Below are 19,869 nucleotides of genomic sequence, written 5' to 3'. Positions count from 1 at the left end.
TGGGGTAGAGGTCTAGTAGCAGGGGCTTAACTTGGGCAGTGGAGGCGACAACCAATAACATTTATTTTCTGATGAATAGGTGGGTACGGGTGCTTTCAGTCTGGTATAGCGAGGTGTCGGTCGGATTTCACCTGGGATTTTTGCATGCACACCAACACACTAGCTGCCAGGTTTCCTAGTTACATGCCTGATGCTACTCTAGTCCAGGCTTTTTTCCTTTCAGTTCTGGGTCATAGTCTTGTTTTATAATTAATACTACAGATTCCAGCATTGAAAGAACTTCAGGGCAGGGGCAGCATATCTTGTGTATCTGGGAAACTTGGAAGGGCTCAGCTCTGTTTCGAAACTCCTAGAAAATGTTTTTACAAACTAGTGTTTCACTAAATATTCCAATCCGAATTACTCTCCCATTCCACTGCCTCTTACGCCCCTCCGTTGTGCTCCGCTTTTTGTAGAATGTATTTTAACATTGTGCCAGTGTGATTGCCGGGTAATCCGACGCTTACATCCCCAATCTTATGGGCCATGCAGCCAGTTAGCAGAAGAGGCGGGTTTTTAACCTCCTCAAAACACTAGCCAAGAAGAGATTCACCTAAGCTCTGTCATCGGGCAAGAGGTACTCTGCCAGCCATCAGGCCTCAAGGAGGCTCCCACCTTAGGTTTCTTGGCCTGTCCAACTACAGATGGGTCACTGAACTATTGAAACACAGCCAGGAAACAAGTTCTAGTTGTATTCCAAGCAGACTGTCCGGCCTGTAATGGCACAGATGAAATCTGGTTATACATAAAACCAAGTAATCAGTTCATTAGAAGTGCAAGTTTTTTTTGTTTTTAAACTCAATGTGAACATAAACCAGTCTTGTTTTTATTTATGCGTTTATATGGCGCATACTTTACCCAGGTGTCAGAGCGCCTTACAATAAAGCAAATAAAGTTATATAAGAAATTCGGAGTTGCATGGAAGGTGAGAATATGTATATCTACTATGGTTGCTCAAGGTGAATTGCATATTTACAAGTTACATATTCACAAAATTGTAACTATTAGCGATTAGGTTTTGCACAGATACATAATGGTGTTGTGGCAGAAAGTCATTAGCTCTCGTGAGTGTGAAGTAACAGTCAAGGTCACGCCATAGAATTGGAGGGCGTATGCCTGGTAGGGAGAGTTCTTGATAAAAGTCTTTGGACGAGAGTTTAAGGTTGGTTTTGAAGATCCTGAACGGAGGAAAACGTGTGAAGTTTGAGGTAGCAAGTTACAAATTCTAGTCGCATTACCCACTAAATATTGCACCATAAGGCTTTCCCTTTTGAAAATTGAAGGTTTAAGCAGAAGAATCCGCATTACGTGAAGGTCCGGAGCCACCCGATATCCTGAGTTCGTTTGCTAGGTAGTGAGTGTGAATGGCTTTATGGGCGAGACAAGCAGTCGTGTGTATTTACCCAGCTTCACATCCTTTATTACAGACTAATTCAAGTCCCACCAAGGATGTAGTTATTGGTTCCCATTTCAGTCTCCGCACAGTGGTCCGCTTAAGGAGCTACACTGTTTCATAACGGTGTTTAAAAGTAAATTCTAAATTACTATTGGGGAGAGGAGTTGGCCTAACGGCTAGGGCGGTCGACCTCAAATCTGGGGAACTGGGTTCAAGTCTCGGCAAGGACGTTGAACATCCTGTGATTCTGGGCAAATCACTTTATCTCCCCATGCCTAACAAAAATGAACGCGTCCTCATGTAATGCAATTGGTGCTCTGTAAAAACTCTGATACCCGAATGCGCTATATAAAACTCTGTAAAAAGTAAAAAAAGAAAATAGTACAGAGTAGTACTTGTAGCAGAGAGGTCCTCGCAAGTATGGCCAGAGAGCACAACCCACGTGCGGGTGCACTAGAAACAGACAAATGGTCTTCCATCACGAGGGGCCCCATTGTCCGCCTTCTCTCCAAGGAAGACGACCGAGGGTCCTCAGCAGGAGAGCTCAGAATGGAGATCACCCTCTGCGGAGTCACCGACCTAATGATGACCACAGGGTGCCCAGTCAAGCCGCTTCGCAGATGAGTGGCCTTGGATCCAGCAAAGGTCCCAACACGACCTCCCTGGTGAGGCTGGATACAAAATACCGACTGAGAAGAGGTCAAAGATCCCAGGTGTAAACACGAACTTGAACCCGACAACCTCCCATCTCCAACATGCAATGCAACTGGGCGTCAATATGGGCACATAACACACAACACACAATGTTTTGAGGAGGGCCCGAGGGCTAGTTTAACGACCACTGAGGTACATGCCCCACACAGTAATACCTAAACAACCAAAGGTACCCAGTAGTCAAGGGAGTCTGTCACCCAGAACCACACCGTAGATGCAGTGCAGATAACACCCAGAGGAACACAACATACCAAATAATGAGTGCAGACAAGGCCAAGTTAGGACTCAAGGACAAATGGAAAAAATTCCCAGAGGCCACACTGTACCGCCCTCGTTGTACATCATTTGGGATCTCCCAGCCCATGAGACCTAGCACAGCGGCCGGCAGACATTACCAGTGCAGAGGTTAAAATGTGGGAGGGTGGTAACACATGAAAATACGTGGCAACTGAAAAAGCAGTGTAGGGTGAAAAAGAGTAGAAAGTGAGTATTAAAATTAGGTGAGCTGGGTAGAAAGTCAGAGATTATTAGTTTCTCCCAGTCCCTAAGGCTAAAAAGAAATGTGCAAAAGGCGGTATTGGAATTAATAACCGCGTAGAGTAGTGGTCGACATGTTTCAGCATTTAAGAAAGAAGTTTTCATGCATTCTTCAGGACCAAGATTTTAAAACTACTGCTTTATAGTGAAGGGTAAAAGATATCACCTGCGAGGATCAGGTTATGCTCAACCAAGGACTGATATTGCATCGCATCAGGACAAGGGATCCACAAGGGAGACAGACAAACAAAGATTGGGAGAAAATTAGTATTTCATTTTCCCGTGTTTTTTTGAAAAATTACAAAACAAATCCTGCTTAGTAAGGTTGCAACTCTGTACATTTTCTATTGGTAACACTCACCCATAAATGATGGTTGAGAGGCTTCACCCCACCTGGCTGCGGCTCAGGTATGAGGAGCACTGCTCTATAGAAGGAGAATTTAAATGAAAGAAAAAGACAATCATCGCTCATTTCAAATCCATAGATGGTGGATGGAACATTTCTCAGAACAAAAAACTGTCTTTGCTGATTAGTTTATTAAAACGTACGCTGATTATGAATATAGGACCTGCCGATACTCTATTGTACGTCCTATTGTGTGGGGTCTAAGGATTTGCTGGTTAGACTAAGACCTGTGACGGCGTGATCGGGATGTTAAGCTACACCGGGTACGATGTTTCTATGCTAGTCAGGTGCATTCACACTGCTTACCTATCCGTCGGTGTCTCCTGACAGTCATCCGAGCTGTCTGGGGGGCACCGATTGTGTGACTCGCTTTGTGTTATATGCTGTTTTTACAGAAGATAGAGTCACATGACAGTTACAGATCACGTGAGCACCGGTACTGACGGGAGATGTAGTTCCCATGGTATCCGGTGTTGTAGTTTCAGTTAAAACTATGGTGTGTGATCATGAATGTATCCTGATAGAGACGGGATGATCTCAATATGATTAATTAAAGAGACATCCATGGTATTGGCTCATTTAGTCCGGCTTTATCGCTATTGAGTCGGTACACCCATTTTTGTTCGATCTTAAACAGAAAGCGGCTGGCATCTGGACAAGATTCAGGAATATGAGGTTGCTCTAAGACGGTCCAGTGAAACTCATTGGGACCATGCCCTTTCTCCAGGAAATGTGCGGTCAGACGAGTGGCTTGTTTACGACATCGCACCGTAATTTTGTGCTCTTGTATCCTTGTCCTCACCTTCCTGGTGGTCATACCGACGTATTGCAGTTTACAAGGCAGGTAATCAGGTAAATTAGATTATTGCTGTTGCAATTTGTAAACCTAGTCTGGATCCAAGGTCGGTTAGTGCCAATGTCTATACTCGTGGATTTGCAGGTTTGTGGGCATACCGTGCATGCCCCACAGGGATGATGGCCTTGGACAGGTGGTAAGTCCCACAGGGTTCCCACTTGCCTGGATCCAGACTAGGTTTACAAATTGCAACAGCAATAATCTAATTTACCTGATTACCTGCCCTTGTAAACTGCAATACGTCGGTATGACCACCAGGAAGGTGAGGACAAGGATACAAGAGCACAAAAGTACGGTGCGATGTCGTAAACAAGCCACTCGTCTGACCGCACATTTCCTGGAGAAAGGGCACGGTCCCAATGAGTTTCACTGGACCGTCTTAGAGCAACCTCATATTCCTGAATCTTGTCCAGATGCCAGCCGCTTTCTGTTTAAGATCGAACAAAAATGGGTGTACCAACTCAATAGCGATAAAGCCGGACTAAATGAGCCAATACCATGGATGTCTCTTTAATTAATCATATTGAGATCATCCCGTCTCTATCAGGATACATTCATGATCACACACCATAGTTTTAACTGAAACTACAACACTGGATACCATGGGAACTACATCTCCCGTCAGTACCGGTGCTCACGTGATCTGTAACTGTCATGTGACTCGATCTTCGGTAAAAACAGCATATAACACAAAGCGAGTCACACAATCGGTGCCCCCCCAGACAGCTTGGATGACTGTCAGGAGACACCGACGGATAGGTAAGCAGTGTGAATGCACCTGACTAGCATAGAAACATCGTACCCGGTGTAGCTTAACATCCCGATCACGCCGTCACAGGTCTTAGTCTAACCAGCAAATCCTTAGACCCCACACAATAGGACGTACAATAGAGTATCGGCAGGTCCTATATTCATAATCAGCGTACGTTTTAATAAACTAATCAGCAAAGACAGTTTTTTGTTCTGAGAAATGTTCCATCCACCATCGATGGATTTGAAATGAGCGATGATTGTCTTTTTCTTTCATTTAAATTCTCCTTCTATAGAGCAGTGCTCCTCATACCTGAGCCGCAGCCAGGTGGGGTGAAGCCTCTCAACCATCATTTATGGGTGAGTGTTACCAATAGAAAATGTACAGAGTTACAACCTTACTAAGCAGGATTTGTTTTGAGTAATTTTTCAAAAAACCGCGGGAAAATGAAATACTAATTTTCTCCCAATCTTTGTTGTCTGTCTGTCTGTCTCCCTTGTGGATCCCTTGTCCTGATGCGATGCAATATCAGTCCTTGGTTGAGCATAACCTGATCCTCGCAGGTGATATCTTTTACCCTTCACTATAAAGCAGTAGTTTTAAAATCTTGGTCCTGAAGAATGCATGAAAACTTCTTTCTTAAATGCTGAAACATGTCGACCACTACTCTACGCGGTTATTAATTCCAATACCGCCTTTTGCACATTTCTTTTTAGCCTTAGGGACTGGGAGAAACTAATAATCTCTGACTTTCTACCCAGCTCACCTAATTTTAATACTCACTTTCTACTCTTTTTCACCCTACACTGCTTTTTCAGTTGCCACGTATTTTCATGTGTTACCACCCTCCCACATTTTAACCTCGGCACTGGTAATATCTGCCGGCCGCTGTGTTAGGTCTCCTGGGCTGGGAGATCCCAAATGATGTACAACGAGGGCGGTACAGTGTGGCCTCTGATGGGAATTTTTTTCATTTGTCCTTGAGTCCTAACTTGGCCTTGTCTGCACTCATTATTTGGTATGTTGTGTTCCTCTGGGTGTTATCTGCACTGCATCTACGGTGTGGTTCTGGGTGACAGACTCCCTTGACTACTGGGTACCTTTGGTTGTTTAGTCAATATGGGCACCCCATGATACATGAAGCTGCCCAAATAAGCAAGCCTGCTTCCTCAGTTGCCCACCCCTCCGCTGCACCAGGTGGTCTGGTCCACTGAAGAGCAGACTCACTGACCCAACACCATCACAGCCTTGAAGCTGGAATGCAGCCAGTCTCATCTGGTGTCTATAGCCCCCACCCCTCCAAGAGCACACTATGCCAGCCCAGCGCCAGTGTGATGTGCGCTGCAACACTTGCATCAAACCTGGACAGCATTGGGCACCTGCTCTCCAGCCTGGCACGCGCATCAGTGGTTTAATTCCCCTGTGCTGTAAACATCTGTTTCATTGCTTGCCTTGGGTTTAGATGTTACACTTGAACAGCAACAACATCCTTCTTGGCGCCCGCTCGGCCGTGCAGTCCAAACAGAAGCTATTGTGTGTCCTCACGCAGAGGCCAAGAGATCCGGCCGAGCAAACACGCGCAGCAGCCCGGGGATTGCACAGGGGAGGAGCAGCGGTGTGCAGGCGATTTAGACTCGAGTCCAGTCGTACCATGGAGCAGGTGAGCACCTCTGTGCACGGCGCTGATGTGGCACCGGACGTGCGGGCACAGCAGAGCAGGCACCGCCCATCCTCCCAGACCCGGGAGCTCCCTGTGAACCCATAGAGCGGGGGGCGCTTCGAGGCGGCTGCAAGGCTGCACAGGCGGTTATAAGCAGCCAAGCAAGTGCATCAAAACAAAAGCACCTCTCCGGAAAAAGGAAACTAACTGATGCCATTTTAACAGCAGACCGACCTGCGCCTGACCCAAGACCACCTCGTCTTCAGGAGGAAGCTCACGACCTGGCTGTTCAGGCAGTAGCAGCACCCCCCCCCCCCCCCCCCCCAGCGCCTTGAGACCCTCCGGGTAAGTAGAGCGCTCTATAAATGTCTATGATTGATTGATTGATATTGGCACACAAGCCTAGCATTGAAATGCCTGCAAACATTTGCAACAGCCATTCAAACGAATTAAAATGAAACTGTCCAGTCTGAAGGTGCCAGGTAATGAATGAGTTGCATAAACATGCACATTGATAAAGCTCAAAAAAATACAGCTGAAAAAAATAACTCCTGAGGCTTGGCACTTAAGCCGACTTATTAAGTAGAGATGCACAAGCAGTCTGCCACTCACAGTAAAACAGCCAATGGCTGGAGTCTGCTGACCACCAGCCTGCACTATATGCTGTGGTGATTAGAAAGTGTGACTGACGCCTGAACTGGTCAATGGACGAAGAGCGCTGAAAGCGGTTTGCTTGCATACAGGACGAATTTTGGAGTCTGGGTGGACCCTATTGAGGTCTCAAGGGCAGACCTTACAAACAAAATTAAATGTCTTTTTAGTGTCTCCCAGTGCTATTTCAAACAGGCATTCTCCTCAAAAATCAAAAAACATGCAGAGTAAAATAAATTGATATCACTTTTTTGGCAAAAAAAATACTTGGAATGTACAAAGCCACACAAATACAGCTCTGCATGAATTTGTAAAAAATAGTGCGATATTGCCTTGCTTCACCTAGGCCATCCATGCAATGCCCCACCCATGTACTGAGATGCAAACCCATATTTTCAAATACTTGTAAACATAGGTTTGCACCAAAATTATCTGTTTGTGGCCAGTGTAATGGTGAGAAATCTTTATTTCACTCCTTTTCACCTCTGCTCCATTCTGCAGCACACAAATTAAATACTCTCAAAGGATCACAACACTGGTACCTCCCCTGACACCAGGTTACCCGCGCTGTCACAAGGCGGCCAGAACTAGGAGAACATGGTGCAGTTCTGCACTCTCCCTTACACACAACGCAACTACACTTGCTATCTTGCGTCAAGTTAGTTCACATGCTCCCAAGTTTCAGAAAACACTTAAAGGCATCACTAGATTGAACCAAAAGAGTTCCTTTGCCACATTATCTTAATAGCAAGCGGATGCCTGGTTGGATCCAAAAGGCTGCCAGGTTATTGAACATGGATCAGGAAGCACTAGAAGGAATTCTAAAGAGTACACTATAGGAATCCTGGACATGGTGTAGGCAGGAAGGGTGAAGAGATGCCAGGCCAGACCTGCTCATTCAATGAATGCACACCCTCGCCCTCCCACTGCGCCCTGCCAGACCTAAAAAAACTCCAGAACAGACCGGTGTCTGGCACTCAAGGACACTGGCAACAAGGGAGATGTAGTAACCGGAACCAGAGGTTCCAGCTGCTCCACTAGACCAGGGGTCTCCAAACCGGTCCTGGAGTGCCGGATCCATGCCAGATTTTTAAAACTACTACATGTATCTCAATGGGGATGTCCAAAAAATCTGGCATGGATCCGGCCCTCCAGGACCGGTTTGGAGACCCCTGCACTAGTCTAACGGTAATCCCGTACATTCTGAGGAGCAAGAGATTAACCCTCCACCCCCTGTGTTGAGCATTAGGTAATATATGAAGGGCGTGTATAGAGAGCAGCTGAGAAAGCATATTTGAAAGGGAAGCCGCCCCAAACCAGTTCTGCAGCCTGAGACCGTGGGTGTACTCGCAACACGAATCTAGTTAAAATTCTGCAGAGGTAAAAGCAGTGTTGCAGACAGGCGTGGTTCAGCGAGGAGGGAGCCGCCAAAGGGTTCGCACTTACACAAGTCAGAATCCGGATGAAGTGTCAGGACGCCACCGTCCAAAAAAAGCAATTGTGTTTATAACCAGACCTTGACTTTCACATCTAATAACTCGAGATCTAATTGCCTCCTCAAATTAATTTGTCTTTGGGCGTACTAATCACATTTGACAACTTCCAAGTAATGATCTCCAATTAGCCACCAAGCAAACTCCCATTTGTCCTGCCTTTCTTGTATTTCCTTGATCATCTATTTCCCGCTTCGCCTTGATCACTTCCATTCACCTGAATATCTCACTTTTCGGCCAACTTTGTGCAGTTCGGACTCTTAGCCTTCTTAGGTCCAGCCTGGAGCCAGCTCGCATGTGCTGCTCTGCAAGGCTTGTTGCGATCGAGTAGCTAATAGAAGCCTGCCTACTCTCCGCTCATATTTGCCATTGGCTTGTGTTATGGTCTGTCCTAAATTCTGGCTTCTAATTTTTAAATAGGCTTGTTGGTCGCTCCTTCGTACCACCTCCTCTTAATTCGTCACCTCCCATTGCGACTGACCCCCTTACTTCGGTTGTTACACTGTATGCGTTAGACAACGAGCACCATTTTCTTGATTCCACCTTCTTCACCCCCTCCCTCCAGATACCGTGCCTTTTTCACCCCATGTGGTCTGTGCCTTCTCCCTCAATCACGCCTGCCCTCCCGTTGTCAGAGATACCTACCATTTGCAATGCAATATGTCTCGCATTGACAAGTTTGAGCTATTGGCAATGTAAAGGACAATGCCTTTTATTTAGGTTTTCAAAACAAATAGAACAAGGTCATTTACAATACCAATAGCTTAAACTTGAGTAAATGCAACACCTATTGCCTTGCAAATGTTAGTTAAGTCTTGCTTGCAACAGCACATGCGTGCTCACTTGCAAGAGATTGTCTGCAAGGGGCTTGCAGCCCACCCTCTGCTCATTTGTTGGCCTCACTTATTAATTGCTGCCTTATTGTGCCAACATCAACTACTCTTTTGGCTGGAGAGTGGTCCAAGTACCGAGTGCTTCAGCTTCACGGCCATACTTCCGCAGTGATTGAGAAGCTTTTTTTTCTTCCCTGTCCTTTGGAATGGATGTTTGTTGGGACAAGTCATCTGCTTCCAAGTTTATTTTCGCTAGGACATGGGTGCAATTGCTTTCTTTGAGATAGGATTTCTTGCCAAATTTACTTTTTTCCCCCACACAAGCGGGAATTAAACAGATTCTAAGAATTAGGAGGGGGTTGTTCTGAGACCTAGCAAGCACTGGCAAAGCCAAAAGGTCTTTCCTTTTAGACTATGTTTGCTCATGCTTTACAGCATGGGTCTTGCCAACTTTGGCAAGGATCTGTAGCCATGGTGTATGAAAGGGCAGATCCGGGTTACTACCGGCATCTGTTTTTATACCATGCACTCTGCTACGGAGAGACGTTCCTGATCTACCCATCACAGCCAGAAGAATGCTAGTCCAGGAGCTAATAATCAGAAGTCTGGTCTTCTGGTCTATGGTAATGCACTACTGGCGAGACTTTTACGGCCAAATTACAAGCAGTGCAAAACACGGCCAGCCTTCCGTTGGGAGCCGCTTCAGCCCCACTGAAGACATTCTTTCACTGGCTACCAGTCAGGGACAGAAGCACTTAATTGGATGCATTACCTACAACTACTTAAAAGAGACAAAGTCTCTAGTTCTCTTCAGCAGAACTCAAACGCTTCCTCCCTGCCACAAACGTATGGCAAATGGACACAGCATTGCTGAGTGTGCCCCTTATTTGAGTGACCAGCAGTGGCAGAGCCTTTTCTTTCTTCGCTCCAGTTCACTGAAACAGCATATATCTGTTATTGTCCATCTTTGCACTGGATACAACAAATTCACGACAATGCTGAAACTACTTGTATTCAAACTGAAGTCACTTTTGTCTTGTAGCACAGGGATACCTCTTGGGGTGAGTTGCGAGCTAAGTTTAATGCCCTGCCTTCAGACATGACGCACAGCACCACAGTTTCCCCTATAGGATATGGCAAAGAGCCTTTTACCAACAAAGTGTGTCCAGGTACCCGTTCAAAGTTAGTAGTCCCAACTGCATCAGGGCTAAGGAACTGCTTTGTAAATTGCATGAGGATCAGCAGCCTGCTCCGAAATTTGGAAAGCTTTAGGCCTTGCAAGGGGAATGGAAAGCACCAAGGATCAGGAACATTTTATTTATTTATTTATAACAACATTTGTAAAGCGCGAACGAAGGCCCTAGGGCATCTTGGCGCTGATAACTGAAATGTTTAACCCACAAGGGGTGCTGAGGTAAAGAGTCAGGATCATAAGTTAAAAAGCCAGGTTTTCAGATTTTTTCGGAAAGACTAGAGGGAGGTGCTGGCCTTAATAGAGAGAGGGAGAGTGTTCCACAGCTTCGGTGCCGCTACCAGAAATCGTCTTTCACCCCAATGGACCGTTTTGGTTCGGGGGACCACCAGATCAAAGGAGCTGGAGGAACGCAGTGTTCTGGGAGGGCAGTAGGGGGTCAGGTTCTGAGTGAAGAACACTGGTCCAGCAATATGTAAGGCCTTATAGATCAAACACAGTGACTTGAACTTGATCCTCTTCTTCACTGGGAGCCAGTGAAGTTGACTTATGATGGGGGACACCGATTGGAACATCCTTGCATCCATCAGGAATGCCCCTTCTTGCTCTAGTTGAGGATAACACTAGCGACTCCCTCTAAAGAATACTACATCACACTTCAGTAACCACAGTAACCACACTCCTGCTCCCAGAGCCCAGCTACCTCCGCTGCAGCGGTAGTAAGCGCTGTATAAATGCAATTACAATACAATTACAATACCTGTGAACCTTTGAGTGCCTTGGACTGTACAGCCCTCCACTGCCTATTGGCTAGGTTTGAGCTGCAGAAGGTGCATAGAGAAACCAACAATGAGCATGGGCAGTCCTCGCTACCAAGAACTACGAACATTTCACCCTAGGGAAGGGCTGCCTGGGAAACACCAGCCTGCCGCACCCAGAAGTTTGTTGATTAACAAGCAACAGACAACCCCAAAAGGAAAGTCCCCACAACAGGAGGAAAAAAAAGCACTTCCATTTACAGGAAGCCCGTCTTTGCCAGCTACTGTTCCTGTTTCGGGTGCTGAAAGTTCTATTCAAGAGATTAAGTTTAGAAATGCAGATCTCGGTTTTAGGGTATTTACTCCAGACACGTCCGTCTGGATTTAAAGGCATTTAATGTTTGCTTATTTTGATCAAGTGTTTGCATGTATTGTTTAAAAGGAGCGATTTCTCTTTGAAGCGTTTTAATAGAAGGCCGAATGCCTGTGGTGGTTTGAAGTACTTACTGTGCACACACTAGCATTTGAGGGTCAGCTTTCAGTGCGAGCTTCTCAACTTCATTAAGCTTTACCAAGAAACCACCTTAACTTTGCAGTCCCAGCAAGCACCAAATCACAAAACGGAGCAATATAATGATGGTTTATGATCGTTATCAGCTCTATGGTGCTGACAACTTAACGGGAAATGGAGGGTGGGTCGGAGCCATGAGTGAAAACCGAGCTACAGGTTACCTGAGTAACTTGCATTTGACCAAGAAACATCACGCTGCTCTTGCTTGGAAAGCCTACACTTTCACCGCCGAGGTTTTTTAAAAGCCGTGTAGAGAATAAAGGTTGCCAGGGTCTTACGCCCTGCCCCGATAACCTAGCATTACGCTGAGCCCTGTTTCACCCTTTCTTCACTGCCATGTCCCTCGAGCAGTGCAAGACTTCTATTTTTATCATTACCACTTCCGCAGCAACAAGACACTGTTTCAATTTATTTTCTGAAACCAGCATTGTCAAAGCAAAGAGTTCTCACCTGGATCTACTGATAACCAACGGCTTTCAGTACGAGGTCACAAAAGTGAGAAACTAGCACAACAGTAATTAGAATTTACTAAACACCATTTTTTTGCGATAGAAATTTGCCTGAAAGTAACAAAGCAGCACATTACATTACTTTGCATCAAGAGGCATTCCAAGGGTGGTGCATTGATATTCCCAGGGAGCCACCCATGGTTTTTGATTCAAAGCACTATCTAACCAAAGTAGAGAGGGCTTTGCGCAACAATACTTCTTTGAGGCAAGTGTACAATGGAGAAAGGTTATTTTTATTTATCCAAACTTTTCTAGTTTTGCACGTGTACTGCACAGCACATATCCAAAGCAGTACAAGTCAGTGTGCTCGACATGATGCAGACACCTTTGCACTGCGGTGCATAGGTGTGCATCGCAGTCTTACTAAAATCAAGTGCTTGGAGACAGCAGGCTAGTGCCGCCTCTTAGTAGATAAGGCACTTCCTGCTCCCTGCCTCAAGCAGCAACTTTACGCTGAAGTGAGAGACCTTTGTAAATTAGGACATAGATCTCAGCAAAAGGTTCCTCCACCGATAAGACACTAGAGGGTGGTACGCAGTGATGAAGCATAGCAACATTTTTCAATACACCATGGTTCAATCACCAAAGCACGCTGAACAAACTACTGGCTGATTGTAACGGACTATATTAAAAGAGCACCCAACAGCAAAATTTCCATTTCAAGAGCTGATTAAGTACAAAAATAGCCTGACAATTAAACTGAGCAGAAGATGTAACAGGCTCTGAAGTCTAATCTGTAAACAAGAAGATACAATTTACCACTACAGTCCTCTCCAGAACTTCAGACAGGTGGGTTAAAGACAGCAGAAGTAGCAAGAGGCACATAAGTCATGAAAGGTGAAGTGCGCAATTCCCAAAACATGCTGACTACCACGGTTGGATAGCCCATCTGGCAGAACGATACACGGACCGGTACAATTATTTAAAGTCAGTGTATCTGGAACGAGAGACTAGTTAGCAATAGCCTTCTGCATACAAGTACTTGTGATGTGAACTACTTGCATGTAGCGCACACATAGTTTATGGTTTACATTTGTCATAACTTAAACATTTGAGAAGCTAGTCCAACGAACCACTGTATTTTTAAAAAGTTAAACTCCCCAAGGTTCCCTAGTTGCAGACTGGGTTGCTTTTGCAGTAGAAAGCATCCGTGCATGTAGTGTAGCACAAGTATCTGTAACAAACAAAAAAGGGCAGACCACCACCTACAAGGTGCGAGTTATACATATTAAAGCCCAGTTTTCCATTAAAACAAAAAAAGTAAAGCTAGATTTTTGGCAAACCATTTGCCTAGCGCAATGAATGCAACTAGAACTCTTTAGACACCGATATACACGATCTGACACGTTCCTCCAATTAAAACCACAATGATCAATTCAGGGACCTTCATTCCACAAAAGCCCCTCTGGACCATCACATCAAAAAAAGTGTTACTACTGCCATGTTGGGCACAGATAAACTCTGGAAGATCAAGAATCACTATGAGCATAGAATTCAGAAAAGAGGGCAGGCCGGTCAGAGAAGTCTCACCGACCCGCAACAAAGTAGCCGCCGGCCTGGCCGGAGCACGGGGCCTCCTGGGAGGCTACACACAAAGGAATCAAAACTGGCCTCCACTTCACCCGTGCATTTACATAAACGGGCGCCTCCCTGGAATTATAGTGTAATCCCATTCGCGCGGTTGTATCCTTAGAATAAGGATTTTGTATTGTATTTGTTGCTGCCGCTCTCGCGCTCCGCTCCGTCCGCGCGGGGTCAGAGGGCGCTCGGAAGGCCACGGGCCTGAACCACCTGCGAACAGGTACAGGAGGCTCGAAGGGAACAACAAGCCCTGGCGCAGAGAGTTTCATTCTCCCCTTGGTGCACCTCACCCCCGGACCGCCCCCCGCAGTTAGTACGACCCGGAGCCCCTCGCGCTGGTCGTCAGGCGCAGCTGAAAGGAGCCGCCGCGCGCTGGGGTAGGGCGCGAGCCCTCCCTCGCGGGCGGGAGATGGCGGCCGTTTCCTCAGGGGGGCTGAGGCCCGCTTCGAAGCCCTCGCGTCGCGCATCCACAAACTCACCCTCGTCTCCTGCGCTCCACGCGGTCTCTGCTTCTCGGAGGTTCTGTCGCCGGGGGCAGGGCAGCCGGCCGAGCTCGGCTTTATAGGGAGGCAGATCTCGCGAGCGGGGCCTGCCCTCCCTCCCTGCGGGCCGCCTCCCCTGCCTCCACCTCCATCCTTCTTCTCACCCGGCTCCCCGCCCCTCTCGCCTCCCGGGCATCTCACCGTGCTAGCAGACAGACTCACCCCCCGCCGGGCGCTTCCCAGATGCTCCGTCGCCATGACTAGACAGAGCTCTCGAGTTACTAAACTCAAGGCGGCGCGTGCGCCCTCCATGCAGTGCCTGCTCACCCCCTACAGCACCCCACAGCCCAGCCTGGTCGCCCACCTCTCTACGAGCCCTTTGTTATCCTTCCATGTCTTTCCCAACTCCCAATTTGCACGTATCTCGAAATGTTATCCTCTGTCGCACCTTCCTCATATTTCCACGCTTCCCGGCTAGCTGTCTGCACACGCCGACTATGTAATCCTGCTCCCTCCGTACGACCTTTTTGTTTCCCCGTAGTAGATCCCTTCCCGCTGTAACCTCAATATCCTGCTGACTGACCCCCCTTCGTCCCTTTAATGTGTCCTCCTTGGCCTCTCTGTCTCCATGCCCCACTGGTATTCATCAGAGTACCACTGGCATATCTCTATGTGCTTCATAACTGCCTGGTCAGGGTAGTAAGTGCTATTAATGCAATTTTTAATGTAAACAATACCTCTTTCCGAGCAATTTTCGCTGATCCCCTTATTTTATTTTATTTTATTTAATGCATTTTTATAAAGCGCAGACTTTACCAAAAGGTGTCAGAGCACTGTACAATAGAACCAGTTACGTTACATGAGAGAAATGTTACAAAAATGGAACATACAAAAATAGCAGGCCACAGAATCAAAACACCGCAGGCAAAAGGAACACAATATCAAACACAGCAAGCAAAGAGACTGTACAGACAAAAATATAAATAAATATAACAAGTCAAGTCAAAAGATTTATATAGCGCGCTACATACCCAGAGGGTCTCAAGGCGCTTGTAGAAGGGTGGGGAGTTACTTGTCGAATATCCACGTTTTAGTTGCTTTCTGAATGCTAGGTGGTTCTGAGTAAGGCGAAGGTGAGTGGGAAGTGAGTTCCAAGTTTTATGACTAAAGAACTTCCTGGCGGGGTCTGAGAGGGAAGGAATTAGTTCTGAAAGTGTCTTTGGAATAGAAGAGATTTGAGGTCTGCTTTGAAGATCCGGATGGAGGTGATGGCACGGAGCAAAGGAGGAAGCGAGTTCCAGATTTTCACCGCATTACCTGAGATCGATTGAGCCATACATTTTTCCCTTTTGAAGGAGGGGGGCAGGAACTTTTCGGCATTCCGAGAAGGTCTTGAGCCTCCAGACAATTTTAGTTTATTCGCCAGATAGCAAGGGGAGGAAGAGTGCAAAGCTTTGTGGGTGATGCATGCCGTTTTGTAGGTAGTTCTAGCCTCGTTGGGATGCCATCGTAGGGAAGACAGGATAGGAGTGATGTGGTCACTTCGTTTGGACCCTGAAATGAAGCGAGCTGCTGAATGGAGGACAGATTTGACCTTAGACCTTCACGCTTCAACTTCATCCTGTTCTGCATCATCTGCCATTATCATGCTCCTCTCCACGTCTTCTCCCTTCCTGCACATCATGCGTGGTTATGTGCACCGTCTGAATCAGTTTCTCAAGCTTAGTGCAACCACTGATAGGAGTCATCCCTTGCCTCGTGTCTCCCTTGTCTTCCTGCACCCCCTCCTGAGTCCTTGCATCGCTTGGAATTCTCATTGCACCCCATGTACTTCTGGTTGTACCCCACACAGTAGCATAGCAAAGATTTAATGTACCCTTGTGCTAGAAAGCAAAATTACCCCTTAGGCTGCTGTTGGTTTTAGTAATTACAGCTATTATCAAATATCAATTGGCCCCAGGGCCACAGCACCGGCTGCATAAATAGTAGCAATGCCCTTGCACTCCGGGTGTGTTGGGGGTTTTCATATCCAGTTTTATTTTTAACTATAGTATGAGGTGGTGTTTGCTTGAGACAGCACTGGTGTATTATTGCTCGGCTTTATCCTTGTTTGTCTTAAAACGTTCCCTCCAAGGCTACAGAGTCTATCACTTGTGCATCAACTAAATTATGGTGCATGAAAAAAGGGGATGCGCGATATACATCTGATGGGCAAAGCTAACTCATGTTCTCAGTTATGGCTCTCCTCCCCGAGTGGTTCCAGAAGCCCATCACAGGCGCCAACATTTATTTAGTCCAGTGCTTTAAATGGAAAAAAATAAGTGCAGGTACTCTCCAAATTGAGATGTGGACTTGGGAACGGGGCTTGGGGTGGGGCTAAGGACGGAGCTATGGGCAGCGCAAAGGGATCCGGCCAGGGGCCCATTTAAGCATAGATGCACGCAGATAGGGCTTTCAGTACATGTATTTTAGAAATGCTTACATTCGCTGCTGCCCACATTATTAAACCTTGATTCCCACCTGCTGTGCTACAGCATTACTATTGCCACCTTCCTCCTCTGTCTGGTTGCAAACAAGTGCCGCTGTACTCTGCTATGCCAGCAGGAAGCCTTCTCTTCGATTTCACGAGAATATCAAAATATGTCTGTTAGCAGACCCTGCTCATACATGTACAGTTCTATGCACTGCACAGAGCCTAAGTGGACACTGCAGGCGCACAACGCCCATTGAGCTCAAAGGTCTTCAGCCCCACCCCCTCGTGTGTGGCAGCCCGGGTTAAGACAGCTTCCCGGGCACACCCTCAGGAAGAATGAATTAAAAACTGTAGATCTGTCATTCACCGGCTAGACAGAGCATTCCATGTATCCCCAGTGCTTAATTTGTGTTGGTGGTTTCCAGTGCTCCGTACTTAACCGTCAGCACCGGGACTTATGGGAGTCTGCCACATGGTGGCACTGTTTTTCTGATTTAGAGATGAGCACAACTACAGTTGTATATTAATTCAAAATACATAGAAATTACTCATGCCTGCCACCAAAGCCATTCTCGTAGTTTTCAGGATCTGGAATAGTCTGAAATGTCACACTTGTAGGCGTGTGATGATTAGTAATTGTGTTGGTGCTGTCCTTGGCAGCACATGCAGGGGCAATGGGTAGGGCATGCTGCAGTAGCCTCCTGACCAGGGCCCTGGTGCCTATTGTTTTACAAATTAAGCACTGTTTGACCCTGATGAATCAAAGCCTGGCAGCTCCACCTCGCGCACACCCGTCTCTCCCTCTCTCCTCACCTGCTAATCCCTGCCCTCTCCATCAATCCGCTCACCACTTCCGTCTGCCTGAGGACTGGCTCACTGTGACAGCAGCTCAAATGGTTAAGCGCCCGCTGCTCATGTGGCACAGCCTTTATTCCCTGGCGACTTGTCCTGTTGTTTACAGCGCAATGAAAGAAGTCAGCGGCGGTAGGCGCTAAGGTATTCACTACGATCCTTCTCCAGGCTTAATACCTTTACTTCATTCCCCAAATGAAGGCAGGCTCAGGAAGTTCGAGTTTTTGAGCCCTGAGACAGCGCCTGGGTACACACACAGCCACACCGCACCCGAGTACTTCGCAGGTTTTTAGAAGACCATTTGCTTGCTAACGAGACTTTGTTCTTTTTCTCCCCCCTTTCTTGGAGCCCCTGCATCTCCACTCCCACTCTGACTATTGCTGGGAGAATTAGCCGACCCTCGCCCCCTCCCTCTCCAGATCTGGCTGTACTTGCGCCTCAGTCACTAATCACCCCCAAACTTCCTGCCAGCACTGAATGAATGCCTTCTGAAGGCAACGACATTAGCACTTTGTAAAGCGAGATTAGCACTCGATCAGAGTGCATCATGGTAACCGGATCCACTCCTTGTGAGTGTTGCACTTCTCTTTGAAAATGCTAATTTCACTGAGCTTGGCACATTTCCCCATGAGTACCGGTACTCTCTTAAGACAAAGAGAAGTTCCGGTACTTAAGAGCCGAAAATTGAGAAGTGACAGTACTCAGTACTGGTGAGTACCGGCCCATTTAAAGCACTGATTTGGCCTGAAAATGCCCAGAGACCCCACCCCTGAGGCTGAAAATGCACAAAATGGGGAAGGGGGGACCTAGCAACCTTCTCTCCTGAGACTGAAAAACCACAGTGAGCCTACCCCGGGGCTGATTCCTTTAAAGGAGGGGGGCAGCACCGCTCTCTAAGCCAGTAATGGCCCCAGGGAGCCCACCCCAGGTGCCAGAGCAGCAGCTATGTCCCGGGTGCACACCCGGAATATAGCGGTTTCAAAACCTGTGTTTGCTCTCACTTAGCTGGAGCAATTTTATATCACCCACCAAGCAGAAGCAAAGGCCAAGTCCGCTCCCACCTGGCGGAGCTTTAAAAATGCTCCAGCCGCTGGGAGTGGACTTGAGAACAGTTTCTCTGCCTGCACTGATGCGGGCAGGAAAACAGATCTCAAGTTCACTCCCGCACGCAGGGGGCAGCATTACTAAGAGATTGCAACGCACTACAAAAAAAACCTGTGAAAGAATCATTATTGTTCATTGACTCATGTATTGCCGCTCTTCATTTTGTCTAAACTGGCTCCCCCGCTGTCTCCAACTATACTTTTTCTTCGCCGGAGAATGTGGTTCCCGAGGCTGAAATCGGCCCTAGCAGGAGGGGCTACATGTCCCACTCTCCCTTTAATATGTTGACGGGCCTAGGGGATGGGGTCCCCGAAGGCCGAAATTGGTCAGGGAAGGGGGGGCTATGTGCCCCCCCTCCCCTAGTTATGATGCTGGGTGATGGGGTGCCCAGGGCCGAAATCGGCACAGAAGTGGGGCTTCATATCGCCCTTCTCTTTCAGTATGTTTCCTGGGGATGGTGTCCCCAGGGGAGAGGGTCTGAGTGCTTTTCTACCCCTTCAATATGTTGCCAGGCCTTGGGAGATGGGGTCGGTCCCCAGGGCTGAAATTGACCCAGGGAAGGGGTCTGGGTGACTCCCTCTAATATGTTCGCGGGGCAAAGGGTTCTTGGGGCATGGGGTCCCCGGGGCCAAAACGCCCGTGAAAGGGGCTGTGTGACCCCCTCCACCTTCAATATGTTGCTAACTATAACTTGCACCCCTTCCATGCACTGCTTATGACCTCTCAGGACAACACTGATGACATGTTCTATGACATCATCCAATGAGTGTGTTTGTTTCTTTTATAGTTTACATTGTGACGAGTAACTATCATAGTACTTCTCAACCTAATTTTGTACAGCCTGTGTCCAGCTAATGGGTGTAAGTGTTTACAAAACGCATGTGTTGGTATTGCACCGTATCTGTGTAGAGGTAAAAAAAGATCCTTTGATCATACCTTACTATAACATTAATTTAACCTTTGGTGTTTTTCATTGAATATATATACATATGATTAAACCTCCATGATTAG

At 47.1% G+C, this 19,869-nt stretch overlaps 1 protein-coding gene across 1 annotated transcript in view; it reads right to left on the bottom strand.

Annotated features, from left to right (window-relative positions):
* LOC147662813 (peroxiredoxin) overlaps positions 1 to 14,559 on the bottom strand; it is a 37,205-nt gene extending 22,646 nt beyond the window's left edge. Inside the window, exon 1 of the mRNA XM_086950895.1 lies at positions 14,427 to 14,559. The gene's annotated coding sequence lies outside the window, so the exon portion shown is untranslated. The remainder of the gene's footprint in view (positions 1 to 14,426) is intronic.
* Between the last annotated feature and the right edge of the window lie 5,310 nt (positions 14,560 to 19,869).

This window comes from Lissotriton vulgaris, unplaced genomic scaffold (genome assembly GCF_964263255.1).
Source record: "Lissotriton vulgaris unplaced genomic scaffold, aLisVul1.2 SCAFFOLD_940, whole genome shotgun sequence".
In the NCBI taxonomy this organism is placed as follows: Eukaryota; Metazoa; Chordata; class Amphibia; order Caudata; family Salamandridae; genus Lissotriton; species Lissotriton vulgaris.
The sequence above is the reverse complement of the archived record's forward strand: the minus strand, read 5'-3'. Positions and strand labels throughout refer to the sequence as shown.